Below are 25,893 nucleotides of genomic sequence, written 5' to 3'. Positions count from 1 at the left end.
TTTGGAGAGAAATCACAGTAAACTAAACCAATTTATTTTGTTTTATTTTGCTTTGGCCACAGTTGTACAGCTGCAACCACAGTCTATTTATGTAAAAACTAGTTGCATCAACTTTAAGAACAACATTTAAGCCAGCCATGGTAGTGCAGATCTGCAATTCCAGTCACCAGAAAAACTGACACCATTAAATATATTCAGCTTAATAGTTTTGAGCTGCGCTGGACTATGTTGATCAAGTGGCTACATTTAGTTCTTCATCACTATTGTGAGCTCCTGGTGGCAAGAGACTAACAGAGAAATTAATTGGATTTAGAGTGAGTTATCTGGCTTCTGAATGGTGTATGAATGTATCACATAAGAAGCTATCCAAAGATTGCTGAAATGGCCCATTTTTCAAATGGAAATGAAACTGATCAAGAACCTCCCACTCCTGATGAAATATATAAGTAGTCTCTGAACTTCTTTCCTGGTAAAGAAGATGGCTTTTAAAGTTTTCTCACATATCTATATGTAAATACCCATATAGAGACAGTTCAATTGATATCTTTTTTCTGGTCAATTAAACATCATGTCCATTTCAATCTATTTTAGAAGACTTTTTTTTGGAACTACATGGTATTTGAACAACTTAATGTCTTTTAAAAATGTACCTCTACCCCCCGCCCCAAAGAAATCTGAACTTCTAAAATATTTTTATATCCTTACCAAACTCTATCCGAAAATCAGCAAGGCTAGAAAATCATTTTTAAATCACCAAACTTCTTTCAACACAAGTCTGAAATTGACATTTGCTGTTTTTTTTTTCCTGTTAATTTTCAACTTCTGTCCAAAAAAGATTAAACATGTATATTATCTCTCTCTCAGATTTCTCACTATTTAGATTGACTAGAGAAAACTTAATTATATAGAATGAAAAATAAAGTCAGAGCCAAGAAAACTTGAATCCTCAAGATCATCTTTAAAATGTCTATATTTCCCACCAAATGAGACTCTTAATGTGCTCCTCTTTACTTTGTTATTTTAATCAGATACATTTACAAATCATTTTTCTTTATAATTTTTATTTCCTGCTTATTTTGTTCCCTTGGATAGAAACTGACTAAATGGTCTTGGCAGGAAAAAAAAAAAGAAAAAAAAAAAAAAACCTCCCAGTCTTTCCTCTCTGATTGCCCTCCCAAAGGAAGTTTGATTCTGTTCTAGTACTGTTATGAAATTCCAAATCCTAGGAACCTTTTACTCATTCCAGAAAAACAGCAGAGTCATCCTTGGTTGATTGAACAGTCTGTTGCCTGGACTTCTACAGGACTGTCAATATCATTTATTTGACATTTAACAGAATCAGAAATGTAGACCTGGAACAAACTTTCAGAATCATCTTATCCAGATTCTTTTCTTTACAAGTGAGGAAACTGATACCCAGTGGGAATAAGAGGATTGCCTAAGGTCTTTTCTGCCAAAAGGCAGGACAGTGATATAGTTGATAGAGAACTAGATTTGGAATCAGGAAGCTGAATTTGAAACCAGCCAAATCCATTTAGTATCTGTGTGACTCCGGACAAAATTTTAACCTCTGTCTCTGTTTAAAATGGGGATTAAAAAGTGCCCATCTCTCAGATGTAGAAATGCAATGAGCTATTTTAAAGAACACTGCAAACCTTAGAGTATTAGAAAAATGCTAGTTATTATTATCATCATCTTCTGTTATGATTATCAGACTTAGGATCTCAACTTATGTTCTCTGATTCAAAATGGATTTTAACAACATTGTTTTAGCAACCGGATTATCATTGTTAATCAAGTGAATTAAGTTCAATATTCATTTATTTAAATCAAAAACAGTTAGCTTCCAGTTACACAAAAACAGATAAAATAGTTTGTGCTCTCAAGGTACCTACTCTATACTCAGTGATACAACATATGCACAGATATGGGAAATTTAAAATAAATTGAGAAGGGAGAAAACATTGACAATAAAGGAGAAGAGGAAAGGCTTCAAAGAAGAGGTAGCACATGAAATCAGCCTTGAAGGTATAATGAGTCTTAAAATTGCTGAGAGTGTATTCTAGGCAAGATAGATTATGTAAGTCCTTGGATATTCGAAATAGAACATTCATGAAATAGCTAATTTTTCTTTTTTGGTAATAGGCTTTAGGAAAATGAATAACAGAAGATAAAAATATCAAGGTGAGTTGGAATCATATTCTATAGCATGGCTACTTAAGCATTTCTACTTGCGACCCTTTTTCTCCAGAGATACATTTAGGTGACCCTGGATATGTAAATAAATAAAAAGGCATACAAATCAAACATTTACTGATATTAAATCATAAAGAAATTTATTTGAAATAATTTTTGTCCTACCTATATGTATAATTTTACCATTTCTTAAAGATGAACAATTATATAATGTTGTTTGTTTTTTTCATAAAGAATTAAATCTTGGTGGAATATTTGATAAGAGCATCTTCAATGTTTTTCAGGGTAAATTGCTACTTTGATTTTTTGATCATCAATGCTGAGAATGCCGCTTCATACAAATGGTAGAAGTATGTTTAGGCCATTTCAGAAATGTCTGGAAATTGTGTCCTAATTTCAAGCCAAATTTTATTTATTGATTTTTAGTAAGCTAATTTAAAAAACCTATGTTGCTGGACAAATCAGTAAATTCTTCTTTAAGTTTTGATGGAAGATGACTTTTTTTTTTAAATTTCAACTGAGGATGGTTTACAAATCTAACAGTTTTTTTAAATATCAAAATTTGAAGCGAAGTATTCATGAAACTGTATCTTCCAGGTACAAATGATCAATTATAATTCTTACAATTAAACCTTTGGGAGGTGGAGGCAAGATAATAAAGGCAGGTCCTCACCCAGTCTCTCTACCAAGTCACTCCAAATTATTTCAAATAGTGATTCTAAACAAATTTTAGAGCATCAGAGCATTTAAAAAGATAGAGTAGAATATTTTCCTGTTGAAGCCAATTTAGAAGGTCAGTAGAAACGGTCTTTGACATAAGAGTGAAGGTCCATCAATCCCAGTGTATATATCCCCAGACTAGGCCCAACCCAGTTTACATGGAAAGCAGGAATGGGTCTAGGGATCTTTGAATCAACAACAATATTGGTGGTGTCCAGTCCTCTCAGCCCAGAGACAACAAGGAGGACTTGGAAGGTTAGCAAAAAAAAAGTCTGTGGCAACAGGGTGGGAGTCTAGTGTACAATCCCAGCATAAGTGCAGCCCCAGCCCCAGCCCTAGAACCAGCACAGCAAGATTCTGCTATTTTAGCTCACTGGATCTTACAGCTACAGTGGGGTGGGGACACTCCTAACAATTCCAGGACAGTAAGGAGTTCTTGTGGTCAGGTCCGTAAAAGGATCTCTGAAAACAGCTACACAAAATCTCTGAACCTTTAGACAATGCACCCTCCATCCTGGAAACAGATCTCCACTTTAACAAAGAGTAAAAAACCTAACATGTAGGAAAATAAGCACATATCAGAAAAAAAGTTTCTGACCTTAGAAAGTTACTATGGTGATAAGGAAGATCAAAACACAGACTCAGAAAAAGATAAAGTCAAAGCTCCTAAATCCAAAACCTCTAAGAAATAATAAAAACAAAAGAACTCAGAAAGGATCTTGAAAATCAAGTAAGAGAGAAAGAGAAAAATAGGGAAAAAATTGAGAATGGTACAGAAGGAATACTCATAAATGGAGTACTCATAAAAAAGTGACTCAAAGAGGAAATAACACACACTGAATATGGGTATAGAAATCTATCTTACCCTGGAAGAAAAGAGGAGGGGAATGAAATATAAGAAGAAAGAAAGTTGATAAAACAAAGGATATATTGGAGGAGGGAGTGATCAGTAGGAAAACATTTTTGGGGATGGAAAATATGAAAGGATAGAGAAAATATTCATGCATATCCTTTGATCTCACAAGAGCAGTTACAAGGCATTACTACCAATTTAGATTTTTTTTTAAAAAAAGGAAAAGAAACTATATGTACAAAAATATTTAAAGCAGCTCTCTTCTCAGGGGAAAAATGGACATTGAGAGGATGCCTGTCAATTGGAAAATGACTGGATAAATTATGGTATGTATCTTGATGTAATATTATTATTCTATGGGAACTGATGAGCAGGCTGCTCTCAGAAAAGAAAAAAAAAACCCTGGAAAACTCTCCATGAATTAAAAATAGTGAAATGTAGTACATACAAAGTAATAACAATGTTCTGGAATGACCAGCTATAAGTGACTTTGCTATTCTCATCTGTACAATGATCCATGTCCATTCTGAAGGACTTATGAGGAAGTATTCTACCCACACCCACAGAAAAAAGTGATTGTGTCTAAATACAAATTGAGGCTTTCTTTCTCTCATTCTTTCATGCTTTTTTTCTTTCTCTCTCTTGCTTTCTCTCACCCTTCCTCACTCTGTCTCTATCTCTGTCTCTGTCTCTCTTTTCTTTTTACTTGAGAATTTTATTTAATTAGGGTGGGAGATCTATACTTATTTTTACAACCTGACTTGTATGGAACTTTTCACATAGCTTCACATGTGGTTTCTTAATCGGGATTGGGGCTAGGGATAACAGATAGAACCTGGAACTCAAAAGTTTTAAAAAACAAATGTTTTTAAAAGATTTTAAATATAACTGGGACAAATAAATCTTTGGGAAAATTATTCAATGATAAACTTATCTGTAGCTGTAACTATTTCTAAAGAACCATTTCCAGCCTATTCTTCCATATGTTAATATTTTACTTAAACTTTCTATTTTATTTTTAGCATAAATGTTACAATTTTTGTCCTTAAAATATGTTTAAATCCTTACAAGTATTAAATCAACATGTTTAGATCATTGAATTTTTCAAAAATATCTGACAAATAACACAATTTTGAAAGCCATTTCATTAGCAGAAAAAAATGAACAAAATTTCATTTCTGCTCAATGAAAAATACAACAGGTTCATCTTTCCATTTAAAAATCCATTTAAACTTCACTCTGTTGAGATTCACCTTGCCTCTGCATGTAGTAATAAGATTCTGTAATCAGAGTCTATGTCTTTGCAAAGGTTTGAAAACAAGTGATTAATAAGTACAACTTTTAGTGAATTTAGAGATTTATTAAATAGAACATCTAACTCTGGTGATTTTTTTTTGACTACAAATGCTCCCTGATTGGTCGGTGAATAAAAAATGATAAGTTCATTGCCACTAGCTTTAATTTTTTATATAAATCCAGCATTCTCGCCCATCATTGCTCTAGCACCATCTGTACAGATTTCAACACAGTTTTTCCACTGTAAACCTTCATTTTGGGGGGAAAATGAAAAAAAATTTCCTCTTGTGTGCCCTTCCAAAAGGTGACAAGACAATAATTACTCATATATGCTTCCTTCATAAAAAATATCTTACATTAAGTGACAATTGTGCCATGTTAGACAATCAGTTGTTAAACCTAATTGCAAACTTGGGGGGGGGGATGCCCTTAAGCCTGGTAATTGGTTTGTAATAATTTCAGACATTCTTTTCAAAACAGTAACATTTGATAAAAGCATTTTATGATTTTTCTCTACATTTCCTCCCATGAATCATTTCTAGTATTCAATAGCATCAAGCAACAAGAGATTTCCCATCACATAGGGTTGTGCAGTGTAATGTACAGAAATTCAGAGTTCTCTTTTCATCAAAATATAATCTATCCTATAATGCACTGCATAACAAAATTGGTTAAATTTTGTCTGAATGGATGAATGAATGGACATTTTCAACATTTTCTTTCAACATTCTCTAATCAATTCTTTAATTTTTGGTTAGCATATATTTATGCATATACATGTGTATATGCAAGATGTGTATATACATGTATGTATCCATGTGTAAGTATGCATGTACATCATGCATGTACAAACAAATATTTACATATATACACATACATATGCACACATGTGTTAATGTGTTTAAAGGTTAGACCTTACTTTTTCAAGGTTCAAAAGTAAAACTTTTGGCCATTGAACTTAATACTCAATTTAACCCATTCTTAAATAGATACTTCAATCTTTTCATTATTTAAAATACAACTTGAAGGTATTATATTATTCACTTTTTGTCAGATTGACCTTTTATTTGATTTTGTTTTTATAATGTGGTAATTGTCAAACGTGATTAAATCATATACTAAACTGTTCGTATACCTAGACAGATATCACAAGCTCAAACATGTATTTTATGCAGCTAAAACTTCTCTAATATATTGTATTTGTGATTCTTTGTGGATTAGATATTTACATTTAACACATTTTACTAAGGCAAGATAGAATAGAAGCAGAAAAATTCAAGTAAAACATATTTTTTTCTGTTTTCTCCTTCAATAGAAAAAAATTTTTTTCTTCTAAAGAATAAGGCTTCCTTAAGAAATGAAAAAACTTACTTTGGTAGCCTGAAAAACTGATACCATCATCTCAAACAAGCACAAAAGCTGAGCTTATTTGATAGAAACACCTTTGGGACCTGACCCTACAGGTGCATACATAGAGCTTGCTGGCTGTGGGGAGTGCCAATTTTTTTTTCAGTTCAAGCATGTGGACAGCCAGGTGAATTAGAAGAAAATGATTGAGCTTTTAATTTGAGAACAAGAAACCAGTATGAAAAGCAACAGCCTTATATAAATAAATCATAGTCAGTGGTATTGAAGAGTGATATTTGATACGCCAAAGTGTAATGTATTGGGCTTTATGAGAGTGGGAAGAGTTGAAGTAGGGAGGTTTACAAAAATGGGTCAAATTTTCTTTTGCAAGAGGATATAGTCTAGATTAGTTAAAGAAAGCTGCAAGGTTAGCTTGATAAGAAAATTAAGTGAGGGGAACTGGTGAGCCCAAGTGCTTGTGTCACTTTGGGAAATTTCTTGAAGCTCAAGTTTTCTAATTTGGTCTATATGATCTCTAGTGAGCTTTATTTAAATCACTGATTCTGAGTCACACCTTAAACAGATAAAATACTACAAAACTGGGAAAACATATTTCTTTTGAAAAGCGCAAATGTCATACCCAATTCAAAGATATATTGTTAAGACTGGCTACTATTTCTATTTTTTGCACATTAGAATTAAAAAAAAATACTTCAAGTAGAAATTCTTCCGTCAAGAATTTGTTAAAGGAACTGCAAAAGGGAGTGACTTTTCAAAAAACTTCATCAATACGAATTGCTCGTTTTTATAAACTTGACAAAGTACTCTATATGTTTGAGAAAAAAAAAGGACTTTATCAGATAAATGATACAAATTTCTCTTCCCCCAATTATGATTACTGTGTACTTCTCTCCATCCTATTTCCCCCTTATTTATCTTACTCATTCTTCCTCTCCTTTCACTCTGCCTATGCTCAAAAGTGTTTTGTTCCTCTAGACCACTCTTCCTTTTATCTGTCTGAGTTTTCTTAAATATACAGAATAATAATATCACTTATTTCCCAAGATTACTGAGATCAAATGATATTATGTTTGTAAAATTCATTAGAATAATGCCTAAAATATACCAAATGGAACAAACAAAATATACTTATTTTTAATCCTTCCTTCTCTCCCTCTTTCCTTCCATTCTTTTGGTTTCATTGTTTATTTAACTTCATTATTTTTTTGCAAGTCTAATCATGTTTTTTATGAAGTCAATGAATTATTTCTGATGATACAATAGTATTCCAACACAATCATATACTACAACTTGTTTCGCCATTCCTCAATTGAAAGCATCCCTGTAATTCCCAGTTTTTTGCCTCCACAAAGAAAGCTGTTATAAATACTTTAGAACATACAGTTTCTTTTCCTTTTCATCTAAGCACTAGACATACTACTGGCATTGCTGAGTCAAAGAGTATAAGCAATTTCCTAAATTTGGGGGCATAATTCCAGATTGTTCTATAAAATATAAAGATCTAAAATATTCTCTTTATATTTGTTAAATACAAGAGTGCTATATTTGTTTACTACTGTAAATTATACATCTATTCTATCTTATACACTTTCTATTTCTTAGAATCAGATAGTTTTAATAATTACTACCTTATAATATAGCTTAAAATCTGATTATGTCAAACCTCCTTTCTTCACGTTTTTGGCACTATTTCCTTTAATATTCTTGAGTTTTTGTCTTTCCAAATTATTTTTCTTATAATTTTATTTCCGTCAAAAAAGTTGTAATTTAATACGTATGGTATTGAATATATAAATTGTCATTTTTATATTGACTCTGCTTACCTATGGATGTTTCTCCAATTATTTAAATATTGTTTTGTTTATATAAAAAGTATTTTTAAATTCTTTTAACATATAGTTCCTAGATTTGTTTTGGCAGATACACTGCCAGGTATTTTATTATCTAGAAAGATTTTAAATGGGATATCTCCTAATATTTCTTCTTATAGAAATTTTGATGACTTATATGGATTTAGTTAATATTCTTGAACTATACTAAAATTATTATTTAAACTAATTTTAATTGAATCTTCAGGATTTTCTAAGTATGTCATAATTTCATCTACAAAAAGAGATTATTACCTCATTCTAATTCTAATTCCTTCCATTTCTTCATTTCTTTTCTTTTTTTATTCCCTATGGCTATTGCTAGGTTTTCCAATATGATATTAAATAATATGTGTGAAAGTGGGCATCCTAAAAAAATACACACACACATATATATATATATATATATGTAAAGAAAGTGGGCATCCTTGTTTCTCACCTGATCTTATTGGGAAAACTTCTAGCTTATCAGCATTACAAATAATTCTTTCTGATGTTTTTAGATAGATGCTTTTTTAAAAAAAAAAATCAATTTAGTGAAAAATTCATTTATACCATTGCTTTCTAGTGTCTTTAATACAAACTAGTTTGGCATTTGATCCAAAGCTTTTCTTGCAACTATTGTTATATTCTTTTAAAATGCTTATTATTGATTTAAATCAATTATATTGATAATTCTTCTTAAGTTTAACCATCTCTGCATTTCTAGTACAAATCTCACTTGGTCACAATGTATAATTTTCCTAATATATTGTTTAATCATTTAGCTAGTAATTTAATTAGGACTTTTGCATCCATATAATTATTGAAATTGGTTTTTAAATTCTTTTTCACTTTTTACTCTTCCTAGTTTAGGTCTCAATATCATATTTGTTTCTTAAAAGAAGTTTGGTAAAATTATTTTTGGGGCATTTATTATTCCAAACAAGTTATATAATATTAGAACTAATTGATCTTTGTATATCCCCCCCCCCCCCAGGAATTAGGGGTAAGTGGCTTGCCCAGGGTCACAGAAATAGGAAGTGTTTAAGTTTCTGAGATCAAATTTGAACTCAGATCCTCCTGACCAGGGGTGGTACTCTATCCACAGTGGCACCTAGCAGCCCCAATAATTTTTGCATCTTTTTTCTTTTTTTTTTTTAAACAATTGATCTTTAAATGTTTGATGGAATTCACTCATAAATTTTTCTGATTCTAGTGCATTTTTCCCTTTGTGTAGGGAAAGGGAAGAAAAAAGAAGAATCTATATCCTGACTTTATTATATATTTTAAAGGAATAGCAAGTTGTACATAAAAGATTTGTGGTTTTATATGCAATTATCTTTTTTTATGCTGTTATGGAAATACTTGTTTTATTCAAAGAAATTAAAAATAAAATTAATAATTATAAAAATAAAAATAAGAAATCAAAGGAAAAAATGGAAGTAGAAGAAGACTTCCAAGAAGTCAGAAGATTTGTATTATTATGCTACCTACCAGTTCTGTTGTCTTTTGGTTATGTGTTAGGATATTCATTGCTAGAGTCAGCTCTTCTCTCTTGTGTATATGAAGCAATGTCCTAACATCTGCAACCCAACCTTTACCAGAGCATAAAGATCAATATAAAGGTTTATCTATTTTTTCTAAGTAACAACTCATTTGTGAACCAAATGGCTCTTACTCTGCAAATAAACAGTAACCTACCTTCTCAGCCAATTCATAGAAAAGTAGTTTTTAACCTTTTTGTTCTTTTGGACTCTTTTATAGAGCAGTAAAACCTATGGATCTTTCTCAGAAAAATGTTTTTAAATTTAAAAACAAAAACAACAACAATCATAAGATTATGATAAAAAAGTACATTGAAATACAATTATTTCTATGTTTTTTTTTTTTAATCAAAGAATACTGGTCTACAATATAAAGCACAACAGTAACAACAAAAAACAACAGTAGTAGAGAGCACTCCAGAAGTGCCAGATTTCAAACTATATTCTGAATCAGTAGACATTAAAAAAATGTGTCATACTAGCTGAAAAATAGAAACACAGAATAATAGAAGGAATGAGAAAGGCAAAACACCAAAGCAATAGAACACAGAATCTCAGTATTTAATAAATCCACTAAGTCAAGTACTACCTGTTCAATAAGAATTAAGAAAAATAGATACCATATTAGAAGAAATTAAGGTTAAAACAACATAATAAATTCAAAATAGTTACAAAAAAAGCTTCAATGAAGGGAAATTGGAGATAAACAAAAGAAGAATTCTTGGAAGAGCTAAAAAATTACTTTTGAAATAAAAAGCAGTAGAGGAAAAATAGGTAAAGGAATGAAAGCAAAAAAAGAAAATTGTAATAAGACAATTAAGAGTTTAATAAAAATCAGATTAAAATACTGAAATGGACAACATCTTAAAGAAATGCAAAAACTTACTGAAAAAAGCAATTTTGGGAAAATTGAAGAATATGCAAGTGGAAGGTAATGACCCATGAAACATTAAGAAATAATCAAAGTCAAAAGAATGGAGGGAACTATAAGAGAAGTGATACATACATATATACATATATGTATATGTATTATAAATATATATACACATAAACTCTTACTAGATGCAAAAAAAAGTTTTTGATAAAGTAGAACACCCATTTCCATTAAAAACACTAGAAAGCACAAATAGCAATGGATCTTTCCTTCAGATCATAAAAGGTATCTATCTAAAACCAGTAACAGCTACTATCTATAAAGGGATAAATTTGAAACTTTCCCAATAAGTGAAATTTTCCCAAGAGTGAAGAAAGGATGACCATTATCACCACTATTCTTCATTGTTATACTAGAAATGTTGGTGATAGAAGTAAGACAAGAAAAATAACTTGAAGGAATAAAAATTAGCAATGAAAAAAAATGTATCCCTCTTTGCATAAAACATAATGGTATATTTAAAGAATCCAGGGAAATCAACTAAAAAACTAGGGGAAAGAACCACCAACTTTAGTAAAGTTGCAGAATACAAAGTAAACCCATGTAAATAAATATCATTTCTATTTTCTGTCAACAAAACAAGATAGACAAAGAAGTCATTTTTAAAATAAAGACAAATAATATAAAATATTTGGAAGTTTACCTGCCAAGACAACGCTAGAGATTATATGAACACAATTACAAATGCTTTTCAAGCAAATAAAAATAGTTTTAAACAAATAGAGAAATTTTCATTGTCTATGAGTAGATTAGCCAAGGATAATCAAAATGATAATTCAATCTAAATTGATTTATTCACTGTGTCATTACAATAAAATATCGGAAAGTTTCATAGTTATGAAAAATAGTAACAAAATTCATTTGGAAGAATGTAAAAGGGAAAAAAAGGGAATGTGAAGGAAGATGATGTAGAATTCCCAGATTTCAAATTATATGACAAATCAATAATCATTAAAATATTATGGTACCTGCTAAGGTAGAATAGTGGATTAGTATAATAAATTAGGCACATAACAACACTGCCATAATAATCTGGTGTTTGATAAACCCAAAGATCCAATCTTTAGGAATAAAAATTCAAAATTTTACAACTAGAAAAAAATTTGGCAGAAAAGAAGTAAAAATCAACATTTCATACCATTTTACCAGATATCAAAAATAGTTTAGACATCAAGGGTATTATCATGCGTAAATTAGGCAAACATGGAAAAGTGTACTTCTCAGGTTTATGGATAAGGAAAGAATTTATAATCAAACAAGAGGTAGAGAGAATCATGATGCAAAACGATACCTTTGAATATGTGAAAAAGGAAGCTTTACAAAAATAAAATGAATATAAGTAAAAAGAAAAGAAAAAAAGAAAATTATGAAGTAGGGGAATTTTCAAGTTTCTCTTAAAATATCTATTTCTCAAATATATAAGAAACAGATGCATTTTTTAAGAGACACTTCTGTTGATAGTCAAAGAATATGAAGAGAGTTTTCAGAAGAATAAATCAAAGCTATCAATATTACCATAAAAATGTTCTGAATCACTAACTGATTAGACAAATGCAAATTAAAACAACTCTGAGGTAACATCTATCAAATTGATTAACATAACAGAAAAGGGAAATGATAAGTGCTAAAGGGAATTCAGGGAAAAAAATTAGTACACTAATGAATTGTTAATGGAATTGTGAATTGATCTAACCACTTTTGGAAATCAATTTGGAAGCATGAGAAAAAAGATATACAATTTGTACAACCTCTGACCCAGCAATAACACTAATAGATATTTATTCAAAGTGATCAAAGCAAAAAAGGAAAGAATCCATTTTTGTAGAACAATTCATTGCAGGTTTTTTTGTGCTGAAAAAGAATTGAGGAATGCTCATCAATGGGGGAATATAAGTTGTGGTATATGGTTGTGATATAATATTACTGTGGTAAAAGAAATGGAAAGCAGGAAGGTTTCTGAAAACCCAGGAAGACATTTATGAACTTACATAAATTCAAGTGAGTAGAACCAGGAGAGCATTGTAGGCATTAATAGCAATATAGTAAGAATGATCAACTCTGAAAGAGTTCTGAAAAAGACAATGACTTAAGAAATTTTCTAAGGATCCATGTTAAAAATTGCTAGCGACCTTTGGAAGACAACTGATGCATTCTGAATGCAGACTGAAGAATACTTTATGCTCTCTTTATTTTTTATTGCTTTTACAACATGGCTAATATGGAATTAAGGTTTGTATGAGTTCATATGCATAATCAATATCAACTTGCTTGCCTTCCCAAGAAAAGTAGGTTAAAAAAGAATTGGAGACTCAAAATTTAAAAGATGATTGCTAAAATGTTTTACAATTAATTAGAAAATATTTAATAAAATTAAAATACAATTTAAAAACCTAGAATCTAGGTCTACAAGAGACGTAGTGTGTCTCTTGTAGAGGTACACTTAAATCAGAAAAACATATACACAAAGTTAAAATAAAGTCTGAGGAAGAATCTATCATCTATTATCACTTGAAATGAACCAGTCAGGGACAGCAATGATAATAATCCCAGACATAGAAAAAAAAAATAGCCAAGCAACTATATTTTGCTAAAAACTACCAAAGAAAATGAAAAAAAATAAAAATAAGGAAATTTCTTTTATGAATAATTCCTATCTCAAATATAAAAGAAGCTGAGCCAAATTTTAAAAAAACAAGTCATTCACCAATTGATTAATCATTAAGGCACAGGAATAATAAATATTCTGAAGAATTCAAAATGATTTATAATAGCATAAAATGCTCTAAATCATTATTACTTTGAAAAATAGATATTAAAATAACTCTAGGACACCACCTTATACCTGAAAAGTTGTGGGTGAAAATATCAATGAACTATTGCTGGAATTGTGAACTAGTACAATTGGTTTGAAAACAATATATAACTATGTACGAAAAGCCATAAAACTATTGTATAGCCTTTGACCCCAAAATACTAATATGAAGACTGTTTCTCAAATAGAATAAAGGAAAAGGAAAAGTACCTACAAGTACTGAAAGATTTATAATGTTTTTGTTTTGCAAATAAATGGAAATTGAGAGAATGCCCATCAATTGGGGAATGGCTCAGCAATTTTCAAGACCTGATTTTGTTGGAATACTAATGACTATAAGAAATACTGAGCAGGATGGTTCCAGAAAAACATGGGAAGGTATATATGAACTAATCCATAGTGAATTGAGTAGGACCAGGACATTACTGCACATGGTAACATCAATATTGCAAAGATGATCAACTGTGAAAGACATACCTATTATAATAAATGCAATGATCCAAGACAATCCCAAAGGAGTCATGATGAAAAATGCTATTCACCTTCAGGAGAGAACTGATTAATTCTGAATGAAAATAAAATTAGTTTTTCTAATTTTCTTTACTTTTCTTGCTATCCCTGACATGGCTGATGTGGCAACATATTTTACATGATGACATGTTTATAATTAACATTATATCGCTTACCTTCTCAGTGGATGCAGTAGGGACTGTAAAAAGGGAGAGAATTTGGAACTCCAAATTTAAAAAAAAAGGAATATTAAAAGTAAACGATTGTTTTATTTGTGATATAGGAAGAGAAACATTGGAAAACCTCAATAGTTGAGGGAGTTGAAAGCTAAAGATAGATATAGATACTTTCTATCTATTTTGCCTAACTGATTTTCTCTCTTTATTATAAGTAAGTATTCAGTGGACTGGAGTTGTCAAGAAATGAAGGTGATATTAAAATAAAATCAAAACCATCAATATTTTAATATAATAAAATAAAACATTTATCTGTCTACATACTGAAAAAGAATAATCTTGATGAATTCTATCACCTACCAATGTTCTTTACATATACTTGGCACTGAATATATTTTTATAAATTGAAACAGAGGGTAGAGAATTGGACTCAAATGAAATGAATGATCAGAGGCTTTTGGTACTTCATGCATGAATCCCACACATTTTGTATTAAATGTCCTCATAGTTTAAAATTTTTTTGCATTCATTTCATTTTTAGTCACTATTGATTAAATATAGGGGAGTGGGAAAGGAAGCAGGATGGGAGGAGGGTTATATGCCATTTTTCCCTTATTGTAAAAGTTTATAAAATTAGGCCCTAAGCTTTTTGATGGATTCTATCCTGTCAGAATTCAGTTTTAGTGAACTAGTTTGTCCCTCTTCTCTACTTTATGTAGTCATTCCTTTGCTCTCTATAAAACTATTTTATTTCTTTTCATTGATTTTAACTAATAGCAGCACAATCATATTATAAAATCCCCCAAAGAAAAGAAATTCAACATTACAATGTATTCAAACCAAAAATATTTTGACTTCTTTCTGCTTTTCTTGAAGATAAATGAATATGATGTTGGAATTATATGAAAGAATATTGACTCGGTCTGAAAATATGTGATGTTAAAAGCTTATAAACATCATGAATCTTTGGGAAAATGGAAGGGAAAAAAGTCTAATTTCTTTTCTAAACCTATCTAAAAATGACTTTTCTAGAGCCACTTGTAAAGATGTATAAAGTGAAAATTCTTTCCTACCTATGATGATTTTACATTTGTAATGTGCTACAATATTTAACTTATGCCAGACACTACCCAAAAAATGCATCAAGTTAATAAAGTACAGTGTCTTGATTTTCTCACAAAAGATTTAAACAAGATTTGATTATTTTTCCCTTTTAAATAAAAATGGTTCTGCTTTTCAGTAGCATCCATTCTGAGACTTTTAAAAATTCTTTCTTTGACTTTTTTAAACTGAGTATTCAACGATTAGACAAAGAGTAAACACCCTGATATAACACAAAACATATTTCCTTATATAAAAGGTCAAGAATGGATTCTATCAAGCCATTCTCCAATTGATAAATGGTCAAAGGATATGAACAGACAATTTTCAGATGATGAAATTAAAACTATTTCCACTCATATGAAAGAGTGTTCCAAATCACTATTGATCAGAGAAATGCAAATTAAGACAACTCTGAGGTATCATTACACACCTGTCAGATTGGCTAAGATGACAGGAACAAATAACGATGAATGTTGGAGGGGCTGTGGGAAAACTGGGACACTGATGCATTGTTGGTGGAGTTGTGAAAGAATCCAACCATTCTGGAGAGCAATCTGGAATTATGCCCAAAAAGTTATCAAAATGTGCATACCCTTTGACCCAGCCATACTACTACTGGGCTTATACCCCAAGGAACTACTAGAGAAGGGAAAGGGTCCTGTATGTGCCAAAATGTTTGTGGCAGCCCTTTTCGTGGTGGCTAGAGGCTGGAAGATGAATGGATGTCCATCAATTGGAGAATGGTTGGGTAAACTATGGTATATGAATGTTATGGAATATTATTGTTCTATAAGAAATGACCAACAGGAGAAATACAGAGAGGCTTGGAGAGACTTACATCAACTGATGCTGAGTGAAATGAGCAGAACTAGGGGATCATTATACACTTCAACAATGATACTGTACGAGGATGTATGCTGATGGAAGTGGATTTCTTCAACATAGAGAAGAGCTAATCCAATTCCAATTGATTAATGATGGACAGAACCAGCTACATCCAGAAAAGGAACACTGGGAAATGAATGTAAACTGTTATTTTTACCTTCTGAATCCAATTGTTCCTGTGAAACAAAAAATTAGGTTCTACACACATATATTGTATCTAAATTATACTGTAATATATTTAACATATGTAAGAGTGCTTGCCATCTGGGGGAGGGGGTTGGGAGAGGAAGGGAAAAAATCTGAATAGAAGTAAGTGCAAGGGATAATGTTGTAAAAAATTACCCATGCATATGTACTGTCAAAAAATGTTATAATTATAAAATAAAATAAAAAATTAAAAAAAAAAAAAAAAAAAAAAGAATGGATTCTAGTTTTCATGTCTAGTCTCATCCAGATAAATCTATTGACTTGTATTAGTTATTCAAGAAACTATTTGATATCATGAAGCTTAGTTCTACCCTTAGTTATAGTTTTCTTGTAACTTCATTTTTTCCCTTAGAATGACATTCTGGGCCAGACAGGAGCCTTTGTATTTATTTGTTTTGAAAGATGATATAGTCTAGAGGAAGGAAAGAAGGAAGGAGCAAAGGAATGAATAGAGGAACAAAGAAAGAATAAAGGAAGGAAAGAAGGAAAATAGAGAAGGAAGAAGAAAGAGGGAAGGAAAAGGGGAGGGAAGAAAGGAGGAAAAGTAAAGACATAACTATTGTAACTCTCATTCTTTGCCACAGATTTGTTTTCTATATGTCTATTTTCCAGTATCATCAGAGCCTATGTGGATGTTTTAGCTTTCTTTTTTGTACCAAGAACCCTTCCAGAATTTAGTTTCCCCTGCCAAAAAAAAAAAAAAAATATCCAGCATTGGAGACTATTTGTGGAGTGATTGAAATGGATACCATATCAGGGAGCTGTCCCTGACATTTTCAAAAGGAAGTTTGGCTTTCATCCAGAAAAAAAGATGTTCTCTGATTTACTGCTGAACTTACTGGGATGTCTCTGTGGCCCTAAGTTCCCACCTGATCATCACAAAACAGCTGCAGGGGAGTCACTCACCTGGCAGTTTCATTCCAGTAAGTGGGAGGTCAACCCAACATCTGTCTTTCTTATCTGTTACTAATGTGCACATAACTGCATCTTTTTCGTTGTTGTTTCTGCTGGTCAAAGAGGCTTTCAAGCATGTAAGTCACTCCTGTTCTTTTCCCCATCTTGATCTTTTTCTTTAACTCATTTGGGATCTTTTCTTACCCCTCCTAGTTCTCCCTGCTTCCATCCTTTTTGTGTGAACTATACCAGAGAATAGTTAAGGCAGACCCGGATTGTACGGACTTCCCACTCTTAATATATTTCAATTATTTTCATTATGATAATAAAGTTACTGGGAGACCAGGTTAAGACTTATGGTGTGTATTACTTCATCTACTACCACAATCTCATGATAAGACAGAGGATTCTTGCAAGGGGATCATAGCATTTTATACCTCAAACTAGAAGGGACATTAGAGGTAGGGTCTAATTCCTTCTTTTTATAATTGAGAAAACTGAGGCTACAAGAATGACTTTCTCAAGTGTCACACAATTAGTAAATGACTTGGACAGGATTTGAACCTCTACTTTTCCTAAGGACAAGGGGTCCAATCCACTCGGTCATCTAGTTTTTAGAAATAAATGTATATTTTTTTGTCTTTCTCCTATTTTCTTCTCTCTCATTCCCTCCTGTCAACTGTTTTTGTTCTGAACTTACTTAAAGCAAACTGTAGCAAATCTTGCATGGGTTTGGTATGTTTGATCAGCTTCAAATTCCTGATTCCTTTTTCTTGTAGTGTGAAGAAAATAAAGGAAATTGGCCTCTATTTAATAGTTCCTCTTAAATTGCATTAACTATATATTCATTTAGCTACATATTTTTTTTTCATAAAACAATTATCTTCTACATACAATCAGGTCTTTAAATTGGGGAATTCCAGGAGGTTTCAAAAGGTAAGTGGTGGTAGGAGGGAGGAACTAAAAATACAGCTCTATATTCAGAGATTATGAACAATTTGTATGAGTTTTAATGGCAGCTGGGGAGAGATGTTTAAAAGGACAATGGGACTTTGAGGAGTAAAGAAGGAGGGGGGGTTAGTACACAGAAGGAAAGGTGCAAAGAAGCCAGGGTGACTAGGAATCTCACAAATTTGCTCCAGGCAGATATGCTATGGCAACAATGATTAGGGGAGATGATGTGTTGAATTGTAATACATTAAATAAATAGATTTTTAAAATTCAGACATCCAAAGCAGAAATATATTTATAAAAACAATCAGTTTCATGCATGCACAAAGAAAAATAATAAAAAAGATGCAGATCAAGATATATGTTTAATTTCTATATTTATCTCAGTATTTTTTTTTTTTTTGCTGGTATACTACTCATATATAAACTAAAATCTTGACTTACTACAAACCCCTTTTCCAGATTCATAATGGGGAAAGTCCTTTCTAGAAGGTTGACATTTAAAGGTTTCCATTTCTTTTAAACAATGCTGCATTTATAATGCAAGGAGAATGAAGGAGAAATTGGGAAGAGCATCTACTTTGTTTTAAAAGTTGTTGATTCTGAAAGTAGAGTTGGCCTTGAAGTGAAGGAGGTAAAATAAAAAGGAATCAACTGGAATCTTAGCCCAGCAAAATTGAAAGGAACTTCCAAGTTCTATCCTTAATTATCCTACATCATCATAGAAGACGACACATTTTCAGAGAAGATTACAAAACATAGGATGACCATAGCACTTACATTTGAAAGGGTCTTTAAAACCATTTAGTGCAATTTCATGTTTTATAGATAAGAAAACTGAAGCCACCGACCATTAACCAGCGTGGTCATGGTCACAGAAGTAGCCAGTGGGGGAAGCAAAATTTGAACAGTTTTCTGTCTCCAAATCTTGATTTTTTTTTTATCTAGAAAACTGCCCAAAAGGTTAAATTTGCTAAAGAATAAATGTAGGGGTATGCAAATTGATTCACATGAAGCAACTGTTAAATTCCAAATGTAAATATTTATACCTTGGAAAAAAGAAAATGCTACAAAAATGGGATTGGCTTATTGTGTTGTTTTCTAGAACTAAGAAAGTGTTAATAATATACTTAAAGTGCATTTCAGTGTTGCTCTTGTTTTCCAAAGAGATGGTTTTTAAACATTTATCAGAATATTCCCATAAAAATCCCACTAAATATTCTTAGTTACTAGTGGTTTTCACTTTCCCCTGAAATTACTTTGATTTACAATGAATATATTTTGTATTCTTTTTTAGTGTACATATTCTTATCAAGGTTTGTTTTGTTTTTGTCTTGGAATCTCTTGAACCTAATAAATTATGTTAATAAATGTTAATACATTAATAAAAGTTAATAAATTCTTATTGTAGGTTGAATGGATGAATGAACTTTTGCTTGTCTTCACTATCTGTTTTTTTTTTTTTATCTTTGTATTCTCTGTACCTAATAAATTACCTGGATACTTAATAAATGTTTATTGAATGTTGGTTGAATGAACTTTTGCTTGTTTTTATTTTGGATTAAGCAAAGATTATTGTCTATCTCTGAATGATTCACATGTCTGTGAATTTTCTTACTCTTAGATCACTTCATTTCACACAACTCTGGCTATGTCTTTTATATTTCTCTAAATATTCTTTATCTGGAGTAGGATTTTTTTTTTTTTTCTGGAGCAGAGTCAAGATGTGGAATCGGTAAAATCTTGACAAATGACATCTGGGAATCAGTCCAATGTCTCACGGCAAATACCAAATCATAGATTTAGAGTCAGAGAGATTTAGAAGATCTTTCTATTTTATAGATAAGAAACTCAAAGTCTATTTGCCTGTCTAAGTTCACAATGGTAGTAAATGGAGTCATGATTCAAATCCAGATTCTCTCACTACAAATCCACCATGTCATTCACTATGCATTGTAAATTGCTTAGAATGACCTCTTCCTCAGCAAAAGTTTACTGAAGAAATAAAGCAAATTGAATTCAATATTTTTTTTCATTTCCTTATTCTCAAAATCCAGCAACCCAGACTAATAGAAAAGGGCTCAGATTATCCTAAAAATAGAAAATATACTTTTTGTTCTGTTTTGCTTATTTAATATTTTCCCCCAGTTACATTCAAAACTTTTTTTACATTTGTTTCTAAAATTTTGGAGTTCTACATTCTCTCCCTTATCCCCACTCACAATTAAGAAACTGCTTGTGAAGTTAAAACATATATTACCTAGACCTACAAAATCTCACACTGGAAAAAGTTTGAAGGAATCTTTTATATCTTCTCAGGTAAATCCCTTCTACTTATATCTGAGAACCCAGAAAGGAAGAGTGATTTGTGGCTAACTGAAATGTTTTATGTGCAGAAGACCGAGTGCCTATTCTGTGCACAGTTAGAGTAAAAACAAAGACCTTTCCCTCAATGACATTATAAATTTTATAGTCAATTTCATGGTGACTTGATATCTTGTTCTAAAGCAAGTCATTCCTGCAGAAATATGTCACCAAGATGAAATTTCCTTCATGGATATTTTCTTTCTCATCACTTTTTTTCTTTTCAATTTTCTCATTTCTCCAATCTTTGTTTTGCCCTAGCACATCTCATCTCATCTCTATCTTTATAAAGAAATAAACAGAAACAACTATGAAGTACAAAATATTTGGGAAAAAAAACAAGATTTGAAACAAGATTTGCTCACACGTCACATAAGTTGAGACATACCAGAGATGCCAGAAATGCCAATTAGTGATTTCTCCCTATTCCTTTCATTGATCATCTCCCTACCCAATCAAACTGTATTTTATTATGGCTTCATATTGTGTAATATATATGCAAATTTACTAGTTGTCTATTAATGTAATTTGTTTTATATGACTTCACATGAATAACTAACTGATATATTATTTGTCTTTTCAAAGGGTAAGGCTGAGGGAAAAGGGAGGGAGAGAAATTGGAACTCAGTTTTTAAAATTAATTTTAAAAATTTACACATAATTGAGAAATATTTAATTAAATAAAGATCTATTAAAATAAAAATTCATGTGTGACTCAATAACACTATTACAGTAAATCCCATTTGGATTTTTTTAGTGCAGAATAAAAACACAATAAAACTGCCAAGGAATGTCTATATGACAAGATATGTGTTGGCTGTGTATTTTAATAAAGTTCTAGGTGACCCTAACTGGACTAAAGCTCTGTTCTAGGCTCTTCATTCATAGATCTATTCTGCAACTCAAGATAAGAGCCTTGAAAGATGTTTTCTTTTCTCAGGAGGATTCTGTAACTAATCTCATATACTTGTAATATTCTTCCTTTTTTGTCCCTTCTACCTCTTCTTGACCTTCACCTGCTTTTCCTAAATTATTTCTATCATTCTGATGATGGAAAATTGGATAATTCACTATGCCCAAGATTCATCAGATTTATTTATTGGGTAATACAATGACTTCTTTGATATGTGGGCAATTTAGGTAAGGTAACAATCAATTAATAGAATTTGTTAAGTTGCTACATGTTCCAAGCATTGTGTATTCATTAGAGACAAAAACATGGGACACAATCCAATGTGAGGTCTTTAGGAAGTGGGTATTGCATAAAAGACAAGTATTGAAATTAAAACAAGAAGATGTTTTGTTAAGCTTACAAAGGTGAACTTCCAATTTCTTACATTAATAAAGGGAATCTAAGACAAACTAAATAAGAAATACCATTATTAAATTAAAGAGTTTCATTAAATTTCTTTCAATGAAAAAAGTCTATTTTTAAATGGTGTTGCTCCTTATTTAAAATCAAATTGTCTCTTCACCCAATCACCTCCTCATTTTTGGTATCCTTCAGCAAATATGATATGTATGTGAGGATGATGACTGATGACCACTGATTTTCCAACAGCAAGTACTGGGGGCTAGTTCGATATCATAAGTTTTAGGATTTTTATGCCAGATCTCTCAGATGAGAGAGAGAGAGATTCATTTTTTGAGCAGGGCACTCTTTGGCACAGACGGAGTTAAAATTAACACCATGACACCATTACCCTGCCACCTCTCCCAGCCAACCACCTTCTAACTTTGTTCATTAGCCAGAGAATCTGCACAGATGGTCCTTGTAGGTCTGCTGATGACTCTCATCAGCAGCAGGCTGCCAACAGCCTGAGGGGTATGGTTTATAAATTGTCTGTGCAGGTATAAAACAAAAAGAAGATTGATTTTAGGAGGAACATCTTCTCTTGTGATCTATTTTAGCTAAATCAAACCTTGACTGCTTTGCAAGGAAGTACACTCTGTCATATTAATATGGAATACAGGTAAGATAACCTACATATATTTAGCATTTTTACCATCCAGATGTTCAGATACTAAACCAGGAATACAATGTCCCAAGTTTGACCTATCAATTCTCTGCCCATCTGTTACACAAGGTGTTTTAGCAAGCTAATGGAAGAGGCATTCAAAAACAAATTAACTGTTTTTGCCGTACATTTTGAATAACTTAAGTGAAAATGACTTCATTAATAATTGTTGGACTTTATGTGCTGGACTGTCCAGGATAGGAACCTCCTTCTGTTTTAGAGCAAAAACTTCTATGAAGAGATGGACTTTGGTGCTCCAAAGGAAGGTCCTGTGAGTAGCCAAGCTCCCAGACACTAAGGGCTTGTCTTGATAGCAACAAGTCTTCCAAATGTCTCAAGGCAGGAATTCTTCAAGTAACCCCCTGTAGTCTCTCAGGTCAAGAAGTTCCTAGTTCTCATACTAAGTCATGATATTAATAAATGAAGTTATCCCAACCCAAAGGATTTTCCAAGAACTCTCACGAATGGACACCAAGCCATGCTTACAACCTGAACAGGTACAAATAACATTTTTTTTCTTTTCTACAAAGGACAATAAAATTTGTCCCCTTCAAGTTAGTCCAGGGATGACTAACATGGAAATAATGCTTTATTAGCCATTTTTTAACCTTCCATGTGGCAAGGAGCCTTGAATCAACTTATTTCATTTAAACCCAGAGAAGAACACCTATCACATAAGCCAATAATTGATGATTGGATAATGTATTAATAATAGTAAGAACTTTATTCCTGTTAATCTCTTAGTGAATATAATATAAAATCATATTCTTAATATGCTGATTATATCATAATTTCATTGAACTAAGTGATCTCTGAGTTTACTTCCACTTCTAAATCCTGCTCCTATACCTCTTGCCTTTATTTGTGTGGGAAGTATTGTTAAATGTTCTTATTAGGATCCCTCTAAATAATGTTTTTCCCCAATTAAGTGCTACAACTATTATAATAATTCTGTCCAAGGGCATAGCACTGGATGATTAAGAAATTTTCAGGTAAATTTCTTCTTTTTGATAATTTCAATGCATCTACAATCACATACATATGGATCTTCCATCTACAAGATAGAGCCAAAATCTCATCCACATGAGTTTTGCTTTTACCCATATAGATCGCCATTGCTTTTCCTTTTCCTTTTTGTAATTCTTTTGAATGAATACTTAATTAAAAAAAAAACCACTTATTAAGATTTGCTGTATATCATAGGCTGTGCTAAGAACTGTGGATAAAAGAAAGATAAAAGAAAAGTAGTCTTATACATCCCATTCTAATAAGGGAGAGCAACACATGCAGGCCAGTAATGATCAGGGACGGAAGTTTTGGTTTGATAACCATAAAGTAAGAATGTCTATGGGTATATATATATATATACATATACACACATATACATATATGTGTGTATGTGTGTGTACAAATACACATGTATTTTTATATATGGGACTTTTGTGGAAAGATTATAAATACATATGTATATATATATACATATACATGTGTCTGCATGCATGTGTGTATGTGTATATATATATGTGTGTATATGTATATATGCATGTCCATCCATAAATCTTCAAAAGAAAATTAACCAAACACATCCTGCGTTGCTGGTTCCATTCATATATCATAAGGTTAAATAAAACATTCAGATATAAGAGCAATTAATTATCCCTTTTGTATTTATACAATACTACCTCTTGTTTTCTGTTACCTTTCACTTTTAAATCATTACTGGTAATATCCTATACTACATGATAATATTCTATATAAAATACATTCTTCATAATTTCATCAGTAATATTTATATTATCTCTTGGGTTAACTGACATTTTTGATCTTTTGAAATATTGGTGTTCTGTATTCATAGTCTTGTGGCAATAATAAGGAAATATTGGTGTTTAAAAACAAACAAAAGACAAATAAACATGGGTTTTTCTAACAGGGAGTGATGTCATTAATGACCTTATTAGAATGGCATCCATTTGAGGAGAAAGAATAACTTTCTTTTATCTTTTATCTTTATTCACAGATCTTAGCACAATGTATGACACACAACAATCCTTAATGTGTGGGTTTTTTAATTTAGTTATTCATTCAAAAGAATAACAAAATAAAAATGAAAAGGACTGTCATAAAACTGTTTCTACACAGCTCCATCTCTCCCTCATAACCACTTCTGGGATGAACTCATTACAGGTGAACTGAAATGAACAATGCCATTTTGAGGCGCCTTCCCCATATTTGGGTTTATGGATTAGAACTTGAAGTGATCAGAGAGATCATAGAATCCATTTATCTCATTGTAAGGATGAGTCAAGATAACCAGGATCACCACAAGTCTTGCTCAAGATCTCTCAAGTAGTAGATAGCGGATACAGAATTTAAACATTTGGCTCTAATGCCAAATTCAGACATTTTGCCACTACAATACTACCCTGTTTTTGCATAAACACATATATGATTGTATGCATGTATATAAGACATATCTCTGTATTATACATATGTAGATGCATTCATCACATTTGTGGAATTAGATATTGAACAGATATTGGTAATCTAATTCAAAAAGGTGGGCTATTCAAATGGATGTAATCTTTTTCCCACCTCCTATGAATAATTTTCCTGAATGGATAGTAGGATTGATTTTTTTCAAAAGGGAAGGAATTTTCTTAAGTAAGTTTATATGGTTTTATAAAATGAATTCATTCCCTTGTTTATAAATTAGAGAACCAGAATGATGTTAGTTTCTTTATCAAACATCTCATTCAAATATCACTAAAATAGAAAGTACATGAAAATTCAAAAATACAGAAATCTATACATCTTTTCTTATTCTTGTATTGAAGCAGATGTAGTTCTGGCTTCAGATGTAGTTTCTTTTTCAGAGTATTTGCTTCAAATTTTAGAGATGGAAAAATGTCTTTCAAGTTGAATTTTTCTCTATCATATAGAAAATAACATCTTCAAAAGAATATGAAATTTGCACTGTCACAGTGAAATTCATGAAGGATTTAATACAAAACAGTTTAAATCTACTTTTTGAACTAGAAAGCTCAATTCAAAGATTTTTTTAAAAATCTTAAAATTCAGAAACAGCCCTCAGTCACACCTAATTAAATGAAAAAAAAATTTCCCTGGATATTAAATTAAGATGCACCTATATATATGTATATCTCTTTCTCTGTGTATCTGTCTCTATTTCTGTTTGTCAGTCTGTCTGTGT

This window comes from Sminthopsis crassicaudata, chromosome 6, assembly GCF_048593235.1.
Source record: "Sminthopsis crassicaudata isolate SCR6 chromosome 6, ASM4859323v1, whole genome shotgun sequence".
Lineage (NCBI taxonomy): Eukaryota > Metazoa > Chordata > Mammalia > Dasyuromorphia > Dasyuridae > Sminthopsis > Sminthopsis crassicaudata.
Note: the sequence above shows the minus strand (reverse complement) of the source record.